Source organism: Halichoerus grypus, chromosome 12 (assembly GCF_964656455.1).
Source record: "Halichoerus grypus chromosome 12, mHalGry1.hap1.1, whole genome shotgun sequence".
NCBI classification, from domain to species: domain Eukaryota; kingdom Metazoa; phylum Chordata; class Mammalia; order Carnivora; family Phocidae; genus Halichoerus; species Halichoerus grypus.
Window position 1 is genome coordinate 95,394,556 of NC_135723.1, and position 21,648 is coordinate 95,416,203.

Genomic DNA, 21,648 nt, shown 5'->3' on the forward strand with positions numbered 1-21,648 from the left:
TTAAACAGTCTATCTTTTAGTCATTGATCTGCAGTAACTTTTATGTACATTGAACTTACCTATGTACGGATCTGTTTTTGAACTCTGTTCTTTTCTCTTTGTTCATTTATTTGCTCTCCCATCATATAATTCTATTATTCTCTTTTTAAAAGTCATTTTGGCTTGTAATAAGTCTTCATTTGTCACGTGTAGTTTATCAAATAAGATGGCCAAACTCATCTTCTTTTTCAAAGTTATTAAATATATAGTCAAAGTAGCCAGCTAGTCTGTTTATATTTATTGACCTATTTTATTTATAGTCAATCTACAAATAGTCAGCTATTTATAGAGTGATGTATTCCAAATAAATTTTTGAGTAATTTTATTAAGTTCCCAAAAAGTTCATCTAAAATTTTGATTAGGTTTGCATTGAATATGTAGATTCATTTTGGAGCATTGACATCTTTATAATACATTGTCTCATCTGAAGAATGTCTTTGAGGTTATTCAGATAATCTTTTTTGTGCTATTTAAAGTTTTAATATTTTCTCCATATTTGTTTAACAAATATTTGTTAAACATACTATATGGCAGACACTCTTCCAGGTATTGTGGATACAACAGTGAAAAGCAAGCAAAAGTCTCTGCCTTCATGGAGATTACATTCTACTTAAGGGAAATAATAAATATAAGAAACAATTAATGTATATAGTATATTATAGGTATTACTTGCTACAGAGGAAAATGGGAAAAGAAGAGGAAGAATACTGGAAGGACTAAAAGTTTTGGCAAAGAGCTCCATAGAAATCATGTATTCTCTCTGCTGAGAAATTCCTAAATACTTTATAATTTATGTTGCTATTATAAATAGAATTTTATTTTTTTCATTGGTTATTGCTGGTGTACAGAAACACTATTGATTTCTGTGAGGTGATCTCATATGTAGTTCTTTCTTATTAAATCTAATTGTTGAAAAAATTTTTCAGATATATAATATCATCTGTAAAAAATGATAGTTTTCCTTATAATCTTTGTATGTCTCAACGTATTTCTTTTCTCATATCGTAGCTCAGGACCTCTAACGTCAGGTCAAACAATAGCTGTGATAGCAGGTATCCTTCTGGTTCCTGATCCAAGGAAAGCATCTACAGATTCTCCATTAGGTATAATGTTTGCTGTGGATTTAGGGCATTTAACTTTTATTAAATTTAGTTTTTAAGAAAGAAGTGTAATAAAGTGAGAGAGTACCTGCCCTCATATACATCAAAGCAGATTATATATAAGTACAATTAAAATTATAGTATTGTTGTAGAAGAATTCATGAATCCAAATATAATCCCAAAAGAAACTTTTACATATATGAATTTAGTATATCATAGATGTATAATTTCAAGGTAATATAGGAAAATATGTACTACTAAATAAGTGATGTTGGGACACATGGCTATACTAACAGGACAAAGAAATGTCATCTTTCCTATTAATATGCCATGAAAAATTCCAAGTATCTAAAGGTGAGGAAATGATTTTACAAATGAGTTTATATTTGCTCCCTCCTAAAAATGTACTAAATAATGGTAAAAGCATAAGAGACAAGATAATAAATCCATAAAGCAAAGAGGACAATAAATTTAACAAATATATTTTATGAGAAATGCCAACAACATTTTGGAAGCTAGCAAGCAACTTTTTTTCTCTTCTCTTGTCTTTTTAAGGCCAGAGCTAACAGGCTCCACTCCATTTGCCCTCCCAACTCCAGCACTCACATAGGCAGCACTCTGCAGGCACATTATTTTGTTCAGAAAGTGGGTCTCAGGGGCACCCAGGTGGCTCAGTTGGTTGAGCTTCTGACTCTTGATTTTTGGCTCAGGTCATGATCTCAGGTTCTGGAGCCCCACGTTGGACTCTGCACTCACTGGGGAGTCTACTTGAGGATTCTCTCTCCCTCTCCCTCTGTCCCTCCCCCTGCTTGCTCTCGCTCTATCTCAAATAAGTAAATAAATCTTAAAGAAAAATAAAGAAAGTGGGTCTCAGACCATTGGCTGGGAGAAAATGCTATTGTCAAAGCTCCATTCTCCCCAACTTATTGGGGAGAATGAATCAGAATAAGTTGGGGAGAATGAATCACAAGCCCATTCCTGGGGCAATGCCACGTAGCTGAGCAGAGGGTGAGAGCAGCCCAGTCACACTCACAGGGACAAGGCACATGAGTGGAAATCTCCCTCCCTCTTGGAGAAGGGAATACACTGGGCTTCTATAGGTTTCACTACACAGTGTTTAACATCCTCACTCGAGTTTTCCCACACAGGATGGCTGCACTTTTATTAAAGATTCTGAACACTGAAAATCTCTAAGTATAAACCAGGGTATGGAAGATTATCTCCCTTAGAGGAAAAGTCAAAAGCTCTAAGAAGTTTACAGGATGTGGTGGTAGAATTCCAAACCTAGGGAGCAGCCCTACCCTAGGCTGCATCTGTCTAGGGACTGGCATAAAAAAGTCTCCCTGCCCACACTAAGAGCAGACAGTGAAGCACAAAGCATCCCATTGGCCCCCTGAGTTGCCTGGCTGGGGGCTATTGTTCAAAGGAATGTGGAGATGGGTGAACTGCAATGAGGAATTTGAGATGTAATCACATTTTCATGCTCATAAAGTGGAATAAAAATTTCCACCATGTAAAGGTGGTGTCACTGAAGACTCCAGATGCACCCCATCCCCTTGAGAAATTAAAGTTTGGAGAGCTCCTTCCCATGCTCTGGGGACAAGGAAACAAAACTTGGGATTTGCAAAGTTGAAATGTAGGTTAGGCTGTTTGATGCGGAAGTGACCAGACAGAGGAGGAGGGAAAATAAAATAAATCTAACAAACAAAGCATAATTGGCCCCTTGAGATTTCATCACTAAAGTTAGAGAAAGTTACCTGTTCCAATTGCACTTGCTTCAAATTTCACAACTTGCCCACCTCTGCCATCGCACAGGATGGCCTCCTCCACTCTCCAGAGGTGAGTCAGCCGTTGTCAGTCTCTTTTTAACACGTATTTAGCAACATGAATTATGAAACCAGGTTCCTGTAATCCATAGTCCCTCCTGTATTCTTCAAGCCTAAGAGCATGGCAGCTTGACATAGTTGTCCTCTCCTGGAGATTTGTCCAAAGAACATGTGTTCCGGCTATTCAAATTAGGAAGCCAGAATTTTCAAGTGATCTAAGGGTCCCCCACCTGTGGTGGCCTGAGCCGGCTAACAAGTTGGCACCAGTCTTCATCTTTGCTTTTCACCCATCGACTCCTGGAAAGAGGGTCCAGGTGCCAGGTCTGTGCTGATGGGCCTTTTCTTTGCCAGTAGAAAGATGACTCCCTCAGAGACTAGCTCTTTCCCCTGTACACGAAGTTTCTGTTTTGAGAACAAGTCTTTAGAGTAACATCCTTGTCTGAAATGCTTCCCGCAACTGCCCATCTGGGGCTGGTCAGGAATCTAATATAGCTTTGCTAGGTCTCACTGTCCACACTCGCATGCTGAATAGGCTGCTTAGCTGATGCATGTTGTTAAAATAGTAATTTTCAAGTTTATTTCCATTTGTTTATTAATTTAATAAAGCATTTTTATTACATTTTTTATTGCTGGATAACTACGTGTATATTCCTCCAGGAAAGGCATAGTTTATGCCATTATCTTTATTTTACAGATATGAAAACTGATGTGCTAGGATTTTAGGGAAATATATGCTTTTCCATAATGCTTCATTCCAGTGGAAGAGGTCTTTCAAAATGAAAATCAAATGTTCAAGCTGCATGAAAATGATCCAAAGATGCAGAGCTGTTGGTAATGATAAATGCAGCTATTCTGCTTGAAATAAAAATTTGTGTGGGTTACTCACCATGCCTGGTTCTAGCTTAAAGCTCATTCTCTAAGTAGTCTGGGGCAAGGTAGAGAAAACAGTGTAACACTGGAGCAGGGCTAGATGGGAGATGAGCAGAGGGGAGGGGAGGGGAGGGGAAGGGAAGGGAGGGGAGAGGAGTCCTTACCTATAGGAGGCAGCTGACCCAGGAGTCCTACCTTCTCCTGTTCAAATCTGTGCCATCCCCCTCTTTCTTTCCTTTTACTTCACCTTTTCTTTGCCCCATGTCCCTCTCCTTTCAAAACTATTCTAAAAGCTCAGAGGAAAGGGATATGGGTTTCTGATCATCTCTGGTGTGCTTTGGCAATGCTGAGATGACTCTGGTAAAGTATTTCTCCTCTTTGCAAAGCAGATTATGATAAAGTGGCTGAAGAACAGAAATAATTCAATGCCTTAGCTAAGTGTCTTTGAGTCTTCTATCTTTTGGCGAGGAATTTGGGGTTTTTCAATAATGTAACTGAGGAAAAATTTGTCCTAAAGAGGTGTTTGGGGGGGGAGGGGTGGGTGGTGGGAGGGTTGTCCTGAAAGATCTCACTGTTCATATTTTCTGAGAATTCATCAATTTCTCTGGTAAATGTATTTTGAGCAGGATTTCTAACATGATAGAACCAAATTCTAGAAAATTTCACTGCAAAGGACTAAAAATAACACTCTGGGATTGAACACTAAGATAAAATATGGGAAGCTCTGGTATATGAAATATTGGATAATTTTAGCAATGTGTTAATTGATTAAATGTCAAGAAAAGGTCATCGATAAATATTTTTTCTTTTCTCCCATTTTCATTGTTCCTTTTCTTCCTCATTTGATTTCATTTCAATTTCTTTTACTTCTTCACTGTACTCTTTTTTTAATTTTGTCTTCCTTTCTGGTTTCTTTTTTCCTTTCTGACCATTAATTCTCTCTCTGACTTTTTTCCCTTTTTCCCTAGAGAGCTTCTCAATGACTTTGCTCATTTATTTATTCTTATTTGCATCTCAATATCCTCTCCTCTTCCTCTGCTTACCTTTTGCATACCTTTCTCCTTCAGATATTTATTTACTACTTGTTTATTTAAGTTTGGGCTAGTTTTAATTTTTTTAAAGAAGATATTTAATGAAAGACATTCAATGAAGATTTTTTAAATTGGGTTATAATTCATATCATACAAAATTAAGCATTTTGTAGTGCATAATTCAGTGTCAGTACATCCCAGAGTTGTGATTTTATGTTGTGAAGGTACAGCTAAATAGTTATCAAAGAACTGTGAACAGCTTGGGCATGAGAGAGTGTATTTGTGTGTGGGACCGCAAGAGGGCGCTCTGGAAGCATTCCTCTGACCGGAAAGAACTGCATCTCTTCACCTGTGTAATGGCTTGGGCTTACCTACATGGACACTCAACATTTTACCTCTCTGCCTTGGGTGTGATTACCAAGTGACCTGGAAACGTAGCCTGCTTTTTATGTTATTGTGACAGTAACTATTTACACAAACAGAGGGGGGGATATGTTGGCACTATTTATAAGCACTCACCACTAAGGAGAATAGAGTCCAAATTACGTGTGGGATGCAGATCAGAAGGGACAAATCTCCCAACCAGACAAGACTCATCCCCACAGTCCAGGATCCTTTGTCGTGACTCATCTTTTCCTTGTTAGGGATAGTCCTTTGGCTAGACAAAATTATACTTAGGTTTAATCATCTTTTGCAAGCTGATTTTAAAAAACTAGCACATACCTTTATCCATTTCTGATATTAGGTCATTTTTGTGTCCATTATTGTCCACAATCATAGCCCTTCATTTTTTCCTAAGGGAGGAAGAAAGGACTCCCTGCCATGGACCCATCTTGTAGTCATCACTATATGAGACAAAAAGTAGAAGCATGATCACCTTTCCAAGTCTGTAAAAGAGGCCAGTGAATCATGTTCTGCAAGAAGAAGAGAGTTTCTAAATGAAGGAGATGTGCTTTGTTTCTCCTTGTCCTGTTATTGGCGAGGACTGAAAGCCAGACTTCAACTTCCCAGGTAAGCGGGAGGCACCTACTCTGTTCCACCAGGACTCAGAGGTGAATGGGATCAAAAGTAGGAGCTCAGTCCTCTTGACATGTCTTGATTTTTTTTTTTAAGATTTTATTTATTTGTCAGAGAGAGAGAGAGAACACAGGCAGGGGGAGCGGCAGGCAGAGGGAGAAACAGGCTTCCCACTGAGGAAGGAGCCCAATGAGGGACTTGATCCCAGGACCCTGGGATCATGACCTGAGCTGAAGGCAGACGCTTAACGGACTGAGCCACCCAGGCGTCCCAATATGTCTCCTGATTTTATGTTAGGTGAATCCATAGCCTTTAAACAGTGACTATCACTGTGCAGCACATGGGTTATGTTGTGCATAGAAGCACTAGGGATGTGCCCCAGGTTATCAGGTAACCCTGTTTACCTGCTCACTCCTCCTCTGTCTAGTCTCTTCATCTCCTTTGACGCCTGAAAATAATAGGCCAAAATTCAGGGTGTTGTTGTCAAGATTATTATATCATATTAATTATTAGATATATAAAGTATTTATTATAATTTGGTACAGAGTAAGGAATAAATAAAATGTTTGTTTATATCAACTTGATATAGAAACAAGTACAGTTACAGTTTTTAATTCTTCTCATAACATTTTTCCTACCCAGGGAATTTTTGCACTCTGGATGGGCAAGAGTGTTTCAGGAGCTTGTTTTCTTCCCACCATCTGCCCCCAAAAGAACAGATAAGATTAAGATTTTCTAAAACTGAACTGACTATTCTGTGATTCACAGGGCAATTGATTTGGGTAAGTCATTTGAAACAATTTTACAAAGAAACAGGATTTACTTTGACTTTAACACATCACTTTTTTTTAACACACCACTTTTTAAAAATATCAAATATATTTTATTTAAAAAAGCAAAATCACTCACATAAATTATGTATCACTTAGAAATGACTATGTTACTGAGCAAGCATAACATGGCTGTAATAACAAATGCCCCCCCTTTTGTATATGTTTTTGGAGACAGGTAGGAAAACACTACTTGTTTTGTTATTGTTTGTTTGATTTGTTAAAGCTGACATTTGAGTCCTGGTTATAGAAGTGCAAAGAGTGTAAATGAATCTACCATGACCCATCACCTTTGCATTTCCACCACCTGTGTGCACATACACACCTTCTGATATAACTTGGAAAAGTGGCTGCATCACAGTTATATTTGAGCCCTCGTCAGACAGGACTGAAGAGAGGTTATCTGGAGTAAGTCTTACATACAATGTGGTACAAATCACTGGCATTGCTTTAAAGAACAGGTTACAATAGAAATACGCCTTGGAAACAATTCATCTCACTTTGGTATATTTCAGGTTTGTTTTTTTTTTTTTAAGATTTTATTTTTATTTATTTGACAGAGAGAGACACAGCTAGAGAGGGAACAAAAGCAGGGGGGAGTGGGAGAGGGAGAAGCAGGCTTCCCGCTGAGCAGGACACTGGGATCATGACCTGAGCCGAAGGCAGATGCTTAACGACTGAGCCACCCAGGTGCCCCGGTATATTTCAGGTTTTATTAAGTGTGATTTATACAGTTGTTTGGTTTATTTCATGAAATCCTAACACAAAGCAGTAAGCACGAAATACTTTTTTCAACATCTACCTTTTCAGCAATTCTTGGAATATATATGTGTATGTATATATACACGTGTAGAAAGAAAGAGAGATAATTCTCTTCAAAAACTGCAGATTTATGGATGTCAGAGAGAGACCTGTGTTTTCTAGTGTGATCTCCTTAGCTATTGGTGAATCTCTAAAAAGCATTGGAGTGCTAAAAATACATTTACGTAAGGATAGGAAAGCACTATAAACATACCAGTCCATATTTTTATCAGGGTTTTCATGACCAGGAAATTTTCTAACCAGTATAATGACAATATTTTTTATTCAAGGTAAAATATGGCAAAATGAAAAGAAGCTGATGTACAAATAGGTATAGTGCAACAGAAATTACAAGAAGGGAACACAAAAGAATTAAGACTATGCTATTGGTTTCTAGCCGTGAAGCTAAACAACCTATTAATTTTGAACATTCTGGAAAAATATAATTCTTGAACTACCTATTTGTCATGAAGATTTTGAATCCTGTATCTTATTACACAGTGAGGAACTTTACTTACACTTTAAGAGTTGTGAATCTCTTTGCCAATCTTGTAGCTAAGTATCTTGTTCTGGTTAATTCTGGTGTGAATGACTGGAAGTTTCCAGTGCAAGGTCTTGAATGGGTTTCTGATATTGTTTGATCATTTCCACTATTTTCTGTGTAACACCCAGTTTCCGAAAGCTCAGTTTTTAATAAATTCCTTGGCATTTTGGATATTATTCAAAACAATACTAAATCCTGAATATTTAATGACTAATGGTCTGAATATTGCTCTTTTCAGGACAATGAATTTTAATCTTAAGTCCCACAACCCTTTATGTTAGAAGAAGTATGACCTCTAACAATTATTCTAAGTTTTTAGGCTGAAAGTGGAAGTTTTTGATAAATGCAGTTATAGTCTGCTGTCCATCAATAATTATAGCATGAATATAGCATAGGCACCATTGGAGTAATAATCTTTTTTTTTAGTTTTTATTTAAAGTTCAGTTAGTTAACATACAGTGTAAAAGTAATAATCTTTTACATAGATTTTTCATGTACCATCACTAAAACAGTCTCTAAGACTTCAGACTCCTGTCTGTATACTTCAGTTATGGATCACTTCTTTCTTTTTGTAGGTGAGCAAAAGAAAGAAAAAACAAAAGAAATTTTGTTTTGGGGTCAAAGAATTACTGCCTATGTCATCATGTTCTATAATTAACACCTGATCTTTTATCCTATCTTCACTGGTGAGGAGTGATCAATGTTGTATTGAGAAATGAATGAGCTGTTCCTTCCTTGAGAAAGCATCATTGTAAAGTAATAACCTCACATCATTTTGTGCTCTGCGGCTCTATCACTTGCCAGAAGCAGCCGACGGAGGCCCCCTCCTCCGCCGTCTATCCTCCCGAATATCGCCTCGGATTCACTTCTCTGCACGTCCTACCTTCCAGAAAGTGGTCGCTTTTCTGTTCAGAGAGTTGTTGCTGTTCTTTTCTTCGATCTCCTGTTGAGTTTGTAGGTGTTCAGAATGGTTTGATCCCTATCCAGCTGAATTCCTGAGACCAGACGAAATCCAGGTCTCCTACTCCTCCGCCATCTTGCTCCGCCATAACCTCACATCATTAAACACTTTATTAAACTCCCCTTGAGGGGCACAGGAGATGAATTTTAGCAGCTGTGTATACTTTCTCTTCATGCAATACCCGATTCTTGAAGTTGGCTGTCTTGGGTTGATCTCACCCAGTGCGGCCACTGTTGTGACCTAGGTAGAGAGGAGGCCTTCTACTTGACACTCTCAAAATGACAAGTTACAGCAAATACATTCAAAATCATTTATTAATAAAAATATAAGAATATTATTTAAAATATCCAGGGTTTCATGGATGCATTCCACTGAGGAGGGGTAAGTAGGGTTGTGTCTGAGATATCTAGAGGGGAAATCCAGTAAGCAAAAGGAAGTTAAATAGGACTGGACATCATTCAGGATTCAGAAAAATATCTTTCATGTGAACCAAAAACTTTTTCACCAAAAAGTCATGAATTCTCTATAATAACTACAAATTGAGTAGGATTTAAGTCTAAATACTTCATTAATTTCCTTCCTCCATTTAAGAGCAGATGTTTTAGAAAAGAAATTATGATCTAATAAATTGAATTATAAGAATGTAACTTCTTTACTCCTTGATTTTCAGCTGCACAGCTGGGTCCCATTGTGTTCCTCATCTATGGATACATTCAAGCAGGGTTTGGATGATGATTTGGCTGAGATGTTCTAGGAGAACTTTGGTTCAGGTGGGTAGGCTCTCTCTATATGGTCTAAAAGTCACCCTTCTAATCCCAAGTTTTTGTGATTTGGCTTTTCAACATCTTTAGAGTTTGGTCCTCGGAAACTCATGGGCCAGGAAAATAAAACCCAGACATGGGTGAGTGAGTTCATTCTGCTGGGGTTGTCCAGTGACCCGGAAACTCAAGTCTTCCTCTTTGTCCTGGTCCTGACAATGTACTTGGTGACTCTTGTGGGAAATGCCCTCATTCTTCTTCTGATCAGACTGGACAGCAGACTTCATAACCCCATGTACTTCTTCCTTAGTGTTTTATCCTTTGTGGACCTTTGTTATGCAAACAGTTTTGCCCCACAAATGCTGGCTCTCCAGCTCTCAGGCCAGAAGTCCATCCCATTCTATAGCTGTATGCTCCAGCTCTACATCTCCCTGGCATTGGGTGGGTCTGAGTTCTTCCTGCTGGGAGCCATGGCTTATGACCGCTCTGTGGTGGTGTGCCATCCGCTGCACTACACAGTCATCATGCATGGAGGGCTGTGCCTGGGGCTGGCTGCTGGCTGCTTGGTGGCTGGTTTCATGAATTCGTTGATGGAAACAATCATTACCTTCCGGCTTCCCCTGTGTCACAATGTTATTAATCACTTTGCCTGTGAGACCCTAGCAGTGCTACGGTTAGCCTGTGTGGACATCTCCTTCAACAAGGTCATGGTGGCCATCTCAGGATTTCTGGTGATCATGCTTCCCTGATTCCTGGTTCTGTTCTCCTATGGTCATATAGTTACTGCCATTCTGCAAATTCGTTCTGCCTAGGAACGTAGCAAAGCCTTTGGGACTTGTGCCTCCCACCTCACTGTGGTTTGCATGTGCTTTGGGGCTACCATCTTCACCTACCTGGGTCCACGGTCAGCCTCCTCAGTGGAAATGGAGAAAATTGTCGCTCTATTCTATGCTGTGGTGGCACCTATGTTGAATCCCTTGATCTACAGCTTGAGGAATAAGGAAGTTATGGCTGCTTTTCAAAAGGTTCTAGAGAAATTCAGAGATTAAGAGTAAAGACTGTTAAGAATTTCTTGTTAGCTATCATCAAAACCAAAAGGGAGATTGGCTGAGGGTATACAGGACTCCCTTACTTACACTAAGGAAGACTAACATGGCCTTGCATATGGATAAAGCATCCCTCCACCTGATTAATGAATTTCCTCATATAGGCCAGTGCAAAATAAGTCACATGTCAGTGATCCATGAGAGGACCTCTTCTTAGATCATCTTCTCTCAGATATCCAGTGGTATTTAGACTTCATCTGCCCATTTTTAAAATTTTATTAGCATATCAATGTATAAAGAAATGATCTGCAGCTTTGTCCAGCAGACCTGGTGTGGAATGAATGGAGAGATGAATTCCGCCAATTAGGTCTGCTTTTACCTGGTGGAGCAGAATGGAGAATGTATTTTCCTCTTTCTATATGACAATGCTCCATTTATTTGTAGAACAACCTTATTTCCTCCAGGATAAACACAAATGGTTTCTTTAACTCTTTCTCAAATGATGGCAGTTTTAGAACTTTCAACACCATTTGTCCTTTAGTCTAGAGTGTGACATGATATTCTGAAATAAATAATATATGATGCTATATTTGTTCACCCCAATATGTTGGTTCTCATTTTCTTTTTTTTAAAGATTTTATTTATTCATTTGAGACAGAGAGATACAGAGAGAGAGAGCATGAGCAGGGGGAGAGGCAGAGGGAGAGGGAGAAGCAGACTCCCCGCCGAGCAGGGAGCCTGATGTGGGGCTCCATCCCAGGACCCGGAGATCATGACCTGAACCAAAGGCAGATGCTTAACCATCTGAGCCACCCAGGTGCCCCTCTTGTATGCTTTTCAAGGATCAAATTTGTTTGTAATATGCAAAATATCTGTGGCTTCACTATAGTTTTTTTTTTTTATTGTAGCAATATATATATAAAACATTAAAATTTGCCAATTTAGCCATTTTAAGGGTACAATTTGGTGACATTAATTACTTTCTCAATGTTGTGCAAGCATTACCATTATTTCCAAAATTATTCATAACTGTAGTTTTTTATTTAACTAATTTCCCAAGACCTATAAACTGTTCACAAAATCTCCATACCCACTGCATTCTTATTTTGTTAAAGCTTAAATGAAGACATGTGTATTTAGCTCTGCTAATTTTTATTATTGATTTTCATGCATTACACCAACCCACCAAGAATATTTTGAATCTTGATTCTCAAATTTATTCCATTAGTTTGCTTTCTCTGTATCATAGACATAATAAACACAAAAATTATAAAAAGAATTACCAAGTACTACATGTCAATTTTACATCACTGTGAACCTATTTCCACATTCAAAGCCTTTATTGAGCAGATTTTGTACATGCTTTTAAATCTACTTTAAAATAGATTATTCAAGCATATTTTAATCGTTTTATCTAGAAGCATATAATAAGACTTTGTCAAATACCTTTTTAACTGCTATATTCTGGTCCTTGCCTGTTTGCATATAAGTGTGCTAAATTTACATGATAACAATTCCTGATGTTCTGAGCTCCATCTGATTATAATCTGGAAGTGGAGTATATTCTTGTACTTCCTATGCCCAGATCTTGAACATCCCCAGGGATGTTAATGTGTAACTTGGAGGTCTTTATATTGCACTAATCTCTGGTTCTCTGGAACCCCTGCAAGGATGGGTGTCAGGTGAAGTAAAAAATGACCTCACACATCAAAGCCAATGCCTATGCCTCTGTAAAATTCCTCTAGACTCATCTTTTAGTAACAGATTATCTTCAGCTTCTCAAGAGTATGTTCTTCAAAGTACAGCTGTAAGACTAATGAATCTAGGTCTCTCTTTTATGCTAGAGCTCTATACATTTATTGAGGGTGGAATAAAGGGAGAGAGGGAAGGAGGGAGGGTAAGACTGGCAAGTCATCAACCATCGCCTAAAATGGTTGAATGTGACATTAGTACAGACTAAGTCAACTATAGTGAAATTGTTTACCAAAGGAAAATCAAAGACTAAGTCTGGGTATTTGTGTCTGTGCACTGGACATTCCATAGCAGTAAAAAAGTCCCTTCGACATTCTTTGGTACTCAGAGACTGGTCTGTCCAGCCTTCCTTGAAGACATCTAGTGAGCAATAGATGCTGTATTAGTTTGCTAGGGCTGCCATAACAAAATATCACAGCTTGAGTGGCTTAAACAACAGAAATTTATTTTCCCACGGTTTTAGAGGCTGGAAGTCCAAGATCAAGACATTGACAACATCATTCCCTTGGAGGCCTCTCTCCTTGGCTTGCAGGTGGCTGCCTTCTTGCTGTGTCCTCAGATGGTCTTTCCCCCATGTATGCATGTCTGTGTCCTAATCTCCTCTTCTTATAAGGATATCAGTCATATTGCATTAGGGCCTGCACATATGACCTCATTTTACCTTAATTACATTTTTAAAGCCCTTTTCTCCAAATACAGTCATATTTTGAGGTACTGGGGGTTAGGACTCTAACATGAATTTTGGTGGGACACAATTAAGGCTGTAACAAATAGGAACCCCACATCCTGAACTATCAGCCTGTCTGCTCTGGCCAAACCAAAACTAACCTATACACTGTGTTGTTAAAAAGAAAAAGAAAAAAAAAACTTATTGTATCAATCTATCAACCTATTGATATAGAAAGCATACATAGTTAGTATGCATTATTTGTTCTTATTGAACTTCAACTTGTTCCTGGTGAGTGCTAACAATAGGCTACTAAATGCTCACAAACAGTGTTTGATAGTTAATCCTAGAATTTTGCCATGCTAATATGTGTTTTCAAATCCAATCTCCTGATAATTTTGAAAATTTTAAGTAAAATACTCTACATTTGTTTGTCCTTAACTTCCTGGTATAGATCCTATTCTCTGTGGTTCCTCACAGATTACAATAGGGAGCAGGGAAATAACATATACTAGTCTTCTAGAATCCTGGGATAAAATTCAGAATCCGGATGAATGCAATTAACTTAAAATAGCTAGTTTGTTCTTTTGTGCATCATGGGAGGAAATCATTTTCTTTCCTTTATTATATACAGGTCATTTCATTTGATGAAAAGATTAGCTTAGCCTTCTGTCTCACCCCTTTTATCTGTGCATTAATATCAGATCTTCTTCTCTAAAGAGAGCCCTGTTTTTTTTTTTTTTTTTCTAGGTCTTTTACTTAAAATATCATGAACTTCTTAAATTCTTCACTTTATGTTTAGCATTTTAAGTCACACCTTGCTTAGTTTTCCTGTTATTAACTGTAATTACTGAAAACTTCATTTAAATTAAGGAGGAACTGATGTTGTATATGAAAGAGTCTCACCATATTAAAAAAAGTCTATAGATGCATTGGTGAAATAACTGAATTTCAAGTGTAATGAAAATTTACAAAGATCTAGAACATAAAACAAAAGGGTCACTTAGAAAATATTTTTTCTATTGCTGTGTAACAAATTATCACAAATTTAGCAGCTGAACACCACACAGATTTCTGTTTCTGTTGGTTGGAAGTCCAGGCACAACCTAAACACGCTGTCTGCTCAGGATCACACTCAGCTCAGGTCAAGGTGTCAGTCAGAGCTATGACCTCGTCTGAGATTCAGCGTCCATTTCCAAGTTCACTCACTGTTGGAAGAATTCATTTTCTTGCAGCTGTCTGACCGAGATGCCCATTATCTTGCTTGTTGTTAATTGGTATAAGTTTATAATAAGCTCCTAGAAGTCACCTTCATGGCTTTGCTACATGTCTCTGTCCTCACAACATGGCAGTTTGCTTCTTCAAGAGCTGCAGGAGAATCTCTACTGTTTTGAATCTCTGACTTCGAGGAAAGCCTGGATACCTTTAAAGGGTACACTTGATCAGGTCAGGCTCACTCAGGATATCTCTCTTCTGAATAAATAAAATTCAACTGATTAGGGGTCTTAATTACATCTTCAAAATCCCCTCTTCCATGTCGTGTAACATTATCACAGGAGTGAGATCCTATCATATTCACAAGTCATATTCATACTCAAGGTGAGAGAACTCTACAGAGCATAGACACCAAGAGGTGGGAATCCCAGGGGCCAAATTAGAATTCTGCCTGTGAGAGCTGGAATCAGTCTTTGCAATTTTAGATGACAGAAGGCGATGGAATATCTATTTACAGAATCCTGAGAGTAAATGTTAGTAAAGAAAAATTCTTTATTAGATCAAGGCACTATTCACTATTTTTAAATAGGCTTTATTGTTTAGAGCAGTTTTAGGTTCACAGTAACTATGAGCAGAAGATACAGAGATTCCCTATATCTTCCTTGTCCCCTCCCATGCATAGCCTGCCTCATTACCAACATCCCCCACCAGAATGGTGCATTTGTTACCTCTGATGAACCTATATTGATACATTATTATCCAAAATCCATTGTTTACATTAGGGTCCACTCTTACTGTTTACATTATGTGGGTTTGGACAAATTTGTGATGACATGTATCCACTATTATAGGATTATACAGAGTAGTTTCACTGATCTAGAAATCCTCTATACTCCATCTTGTCATCCCTCTCTCCCCCCAAGTCCCTGACAACCATTGTTTTTTTTGTTTGTTTGTTTGTTTTTTTATTGTCTCCATAGTTTTGCCTTTTCCAGAATGTCAGAGTTGGAATCATACAGTATGTAGCCTTTTCAGATAGGCTTCTTTCACTTAGTGATATGCATTTATGTTTTTTCATGGCTTATGGCTCATTTCTTTCTGGAACTGAATAATGTTCTGAATATTCTGAATAATAATTTGGAACTGTATAATTGTCTGCATGTACCACAGTTATTTATCCATGCACCTACTGAAGAACATCTTGGTTGCTTTCAGATTTGGGCAATTATGAATACAGTTACTATAAACATTTGTGTGCAGGACATGAGTTTTTGACTTCCAAAGTGACCATACCATTTTGCATTCCCACCAGCAGTGTATGAGGATTTCTATTGCTCCACATCCTCGTCAGCATTTACGGTTCTGGATATTGGCCATCCTAATCGGTGTATAGTGGTATCTCATTGTTGTTTCAATTTACATTTCCCTGATGATATATGTTGCAAAGTATCTTTTCATATGCTTATTTTTCATCTGGGTATCTTCTTTGGTGAGGTGTCTGTTAGGGTCTTTTGTCATTTTTTAATTGACTTCTTTGTTTTCTGATTGTTGAATTTTAAGAGTTCCTTATACATTTTGGATAATAGTTCTTCATCAGATGTGTCATTTGCAAAAATTTTCTCTCAGTTTGTGACTTGTTCTCTAATTCTCTTGACATCATTCACTTTTAAATAATGACAGAAATACATATTTATGTATGCAAGAACTCAAAATTATTACCCATTTCTCCTGAATTAAGACTATAACAATTACAAAAAAAAATGTGAAAGCAACTTCAGGCAACAAAAGATGACTTAAAATAAAACTGGAGGCATGAAAGTGAAGTTGTGATGAAACAGGCAACAAGCCAGAAACTTCTAAGTATAAAATTAAGTTTCAAAAGCTGTAATTTCTATGTGTTGAGAGTGAAGAAATAAAGACCAGAGTGGTAAGTACAGAATGAAGCTGTGCCCCCACGGAGAGTGAGGACTTGGATAGAGCCCAGTGTCTAGAAAGAGATTTTAATTAACTCTAATCAACCACTTTCCCTTAAGAGACGATCCCAAGCAATTCCTTCATGCCTCACCACCCTGTTCATCTGAGGCTCCGCAGGAAGCCCATGCTTCACAGGTTGTCCATCACCTGGGTTTTTATCCCAATTTGGTCTACACATCTGACCAGAATACTTCCAATACCACATTCATTCCCAACTGTTCCCTGAAACTCATGTTCTGTTATCAGCAAAATACTCTATATTCTGTCTTTTTTGATTGTGTTCATCTCTTTCTTGCTTGATTTCCAACCTGACTTTTCTTGTGAACTCTGATTCCCCTCTGCTCTCTCAAATACAGAGTCGTTTTCTCCCATTTTTTCTCTAATACTGGGTAGGAAGGTGAAGAGTGTGTCTCTCTCGATCCTCTGCCACTTTCAGACCACTGTTCTTTACTTTTGCCAAAATAACTCGAGCTCCTTTGAAGCATGTGCTAACAGACTATAGCACCATCACCCCATCTTTTTTTTTCTTCGTTTACTACCCAGTCTCCTCATTTTACACTGGTTTACCACTAATTCAGTTGTGCGTGTAAACATTTCAACATCTATGCAAATCATTCAGCGTCCTGTCCTCTCAGCTGACTTCCTGTCTTCTGCTAAAGTTTGGTTCCCTAACTCATGTCCAGCCACCCTCTTTTGTGATTGTATCCTATCCTTTCTATTGTCAATAATTGCACTCCCTCTAACCCCTCCATCTGAGCACCCCACTCTCTGACCACTCACCCCTATTTCTTTTTTCTAGTTCACACCATCTAATATAACTCCAATAAATTTTGACCCCACTATGACCCCTATTACATTAACTCTATGACGTTTTCCTCATCCATTACCAACCGCCTCCACCCAGTTTGTCTTATTACGTCTCTTTCTCGGTGTAGGTTCCAAGCCCACTTGTATGATCATTTCTTACATATACCCCATGGTCATCTCAAGGACACTGACCTTGCAGTTAACTCTCCCCTCCTATATCCAGAAGTGGATTTACCGTGAAGCTAAAGAAGTTTAAGCGTCAGGGTCCCTTACTTGCATGGGGTCCTCCAATGTGCATGGCCATGTGGTTTTTTGTAAAATATGCTTAATCAAGTTTTTCAAAATTAAGAATTTTAACTGAAATTGGTTGAGCTGATGTCACTTTCCATTCTTATTTTCCATCTCTCACACTTACGCTAGTGGCAGGCACTCAAGCGGCTGTGAGCATTTTGGGGATCCAGCTAAGGGAAAATTGAGTTGGGGTATTGTAGTCATTTCCTAAGGCTTCTGTAACAAAGGACCAAAACTAGGTGGCTTAAAACTACAGAAATTTATTCTCTTATGGTTCTGGAGTCTAGAAGTTCAAAAACAAGATCTCAGTGGGACCATGCTCCCTCTGCAGATTCTAGGAAATAAACCTTCCTTATTTTTTCCAGGTTGTGGTGGCCCCAAGTGTTGCCTCGTTGTGTCAGCATAACTCCTTTCTACCTACCTCTGTCATCGCAAGAGCATCCTCTCCATGTGGCTCTTTGTGTCTTCTCTTCTTCCAGTCGGATTTGGGGCTCACTTTAAATTCAGGATGATATCATCTCAAGATCTTTAATTAATTACATCTTCAAAGATCCTAATTTCCGACAAAATCACATTTCAAGATTCTGGGTGGACATGTATTTTTGGGGTAGGGTGTACACTAATCAAACCAGTATAGTTATATTTAGTTTGAATTCAGTGGGACACATTTTAATGCCATTCATAAGTCACTTCAATATATAGTTTAGTTAATGCCAGTCACTCTGGTTGGCTTTCAGGAGTGGCTTTCAAGAATACTCCTACTTTCCACTATGCTGACTTACCTAGGGTCATTTGTGGAAACAGGAGTTAGTCTGTGGAAACTTCTTCCAAAACATTGTTCACTTGAAAGAGGTTTAACTAATAGGCCAATAAGTGTAAAATAAAATAATTAGGATAATTAATATGAAAAGGTAGAAAAGCAGAAAGGGGAAACAAAAAATGAAACAAAAATAGAAAGCAAATAGAAAATCAATAGATTTAAATGTATGTTTACTCATAATAATATTAAATTAAAAAGGCCTAAATACAGTTATTAAAAGACAGAGGACATGATGTAGGATAACATAGATCCAAGTATGTGCCTTCTAAAATCAATCCATTTTTCGTATGAAATTTCCTTTCCCTCCAAATCTTGAAAATACTGTAATTTTTCCAATCTTTACCAACTTGAAAGAATATACAGATCTCATTTTTAATTGCTGTTCTTTGTTTACCAAAGATCAAATAAATTGAACATTTCCTTAAAAAAATAAAATAAATCCATTTTTTAAAGACTTTATTTATTTATTTGACAGAGAGAGAGAGACAGCGAGAGAGGAAACACAAGCAGGGGGAGTGGGAGAGGGAGAAGCAGGCCTCCCGCCGAGCAGGGAGCCCCATGCAGGGCTCGATCGCAGGACCCTGAGATCATGACCCAAGCCGAAGGCAGTCGCTTAACCAACTGAGCCACCCAGGTGCCCCGAAATAAATCCATTTTTTAATATAAAGACATAAATGGATTCAAAGTCAAAAGATGAAAAGTATATACCTTGCAACACTAAAATCAGAAAGCTGGAGTGACCATATTAATATCAAATGAAGTAATCAGCAGAATAAAAAATATTACCAGGGGAAAAAGTATGACATTAATGATAAGAGTATTGATTAATCAAGAGCACATAAATATTCTAATAATCTAATAACAGAGCTACAGATACATAAAAAATAAATAGACAAATCCACTGCTATTATTGGAGATGTTAACATCATTCTTCCAGTATTTGATAGATCAATTAGACAAAAACCGATAAATATATGCAGACTTGAATCAACCTGACCTAAATGGTGTGTTTAGGATAGTCCATCCAGAATACAAATGTCAATACATTTAACTAATTGAAATCATGCAGAATATTTTCTTTAAACATAATGGAATTAAATCAGAAATGAGTAATAGAAAGACCATAAGAAAATCCCCAAATATGTGAAAATTCAACCCCATTCTTCTAAATAACCCATAAGTCAAAGAAGTCACAAAAGAAATTAGAAAAATATTTTGAATTGAATAAAAAGAAAATGCAATATATAAGAACTTTGGCAGCTGAAAAAGGGCTTACAGGAAAATTTTAAGCATTAAATGCTTATGTTAGAAATGTCTCAAATCAATGACTCAAGCTATCACTTTAAGAAACTAGACAGAAAAGATCAAATTAAGCACACAGAATGCAGAAGGAAGAAAACAAAACAAAAACAATTTAAGAAATTCTCAGAAAAAACAACGGAAAAATTCAATGGAACTAAACATAGTTTCTTTGAAAAGTTTAATTACATTGAAAAACCTCAAGCCAGATTGATCAAGAAATAAAGAGGAAAAACACAAATAACCATATCAAGAATTAAAGAAGGCATATTTCTACAGACCCATTAGATATTGAAAAAATGTTATGGCAATATTTTTCATAGATTTATATCAATCATTTCAAGAAGATTTTTTCTTAGATGAAATAAATTTCTGGAAAATAAAAAAACTACGAAAGCCCTCATTAGAAGAAATAGGCAACCTGCAAACTTTCTATCTATGAAAGAAATTGAACACAGAGTTAAAAATTTTTCCACGTTGAAAACTTCAGGCCCACTAATAAATTTTATGAAACACATAAGGAGCATATAGTATTAGTTCTATACAAACTCTGAGAAAATAGAAAAGAAGGAAACATTCTTTTGGCAAATGCCACCATGAAGCCAAGATTACCTTCACACCAAGACCAAACCGAGGCACTAAAAGAAGAGAAAGCTACAGAATGATAACCTTCTGAACAGACACACAAATTTCTAATAAAAGATTATCAAAATTCGCGGGGCGCCTGGGTGGCTCAGTCGTTAAGCGTCTGCCTTCGGCTCAGGTCATGATTCCAGGTCCTGGGATCAAGCCCCGCATCAGGCTCCCTGCTCGGCGGGAAGCCTGCTTCTCCCTCTCCCACTCCCCCTGCTTGTGTTCCCTCTCTCGCTGTGTCTCTCTGTCAAATAAATAAATAAAATCTTAAAAAAAAAAAAAAAAAAAAAGATTATCAAAATTCAATGACTTACAAAAATATAATAGATCATCACCTTGGGGAGTTTAAGCAAGGAATGCAAGTTTGGTTCAACAATCAAAAATAAATCAGTGTCTTTCATTATATTAATAGACTACAGGAGAAACCCAGTTTATCATCTTAATAGAAGCAAAAAACTAGCTAATATAATTACAAATCAATCATAATAAAGGTCTTTAAAAACTAGATATAGATGGGAACTTTTTAAATCTTAATAAAGTTATTCAAATAACTTAACAGCCAAAATCATACTTAATGGTGGAAGACTGAATGATTTCCCCTCAGCGATTGAGAACAAGACCTGGGTGTCCATACTCATCATTTTCCTTCAACTAGAGATACTAGTCAAAGTGGTAAGGCCAGAAAAGAAAAATAGAAGGATGCAAATTAGAAAGAAACAAATAGAATCATTTTTATTCTTAGGCAGCATTATCATCTACATAGAAAATCCCCAAGAACATACAATATAGGTCCTAGAATTAAAAAGGGAACTTGGCAAGTTTGAAAAATGCAGGCAATATATAAAGTATGTATACCAATATACTTAAGTATAAATTTTTACTTTAAGGTAATGATGTTTCAGTAAACATCACTGAAAATGGTGGAGCAGGGAATCCCAAGACTCCATCCCTCTATAAGAATAGCTAATAAGCTATCAAAAACTTTCAGAATTGCCTTTTGTAGGACTCTGGGATCTAGTATAAAAATGGCAATGATGGGAAAGATTATGAAGTTGTTGCATTGTGGTGCCATGGGGCTGGGACATCCAAATTGCCCGCCTATCGTCTCCCACCTGTCTGACCATGACTGGTTGCAGCCATGAAGGTGATAGCCCACACTCTTGGTGCACGTTGGTAGCCAGAACCAGTAATATGGACCTTACTTTCAGAGGATTTTGGTTGAATGTTTCACCCTATATGGCAGCTATCTGAAGGATTGACATATAGGTTACCTTTGCTTCGCTGACTCAGAGCAATCTCAGGGCTGGGGTGGCTTCCCAGGTGGCATTTGCCGGAAGTATTTAAAGGTAGAAGAATTGGCTACAGCA

At 37.5% G+C, this 21,648-nt stretch overlaps 1 protein-coding gene and 1 pseudogene across 1 annotated transcript in view; both read left to right on the forward strand.

Annotated features, from left to right (window-relative positions):
* Positions 1-21,648, forward strand: part of LOC118532568 (olfactory receptor 2A2-like) — a 220,561-nt gene that overhangs the window by 72,678 nt on the left and 126,235 nt on the right. The window contains 2 exon segments of the mRNA XM_078059676.1: positions 5,666-5,877; positions 6,526-6,665. The gene's annotated coding sequence lies outside the window, so the exon portion shown is untranslated.
* LOC118532565 (olfactory receptor-like protein OLF3) lies at positions 9,891-10,826 on the forward strand (annotated as a pseudogene).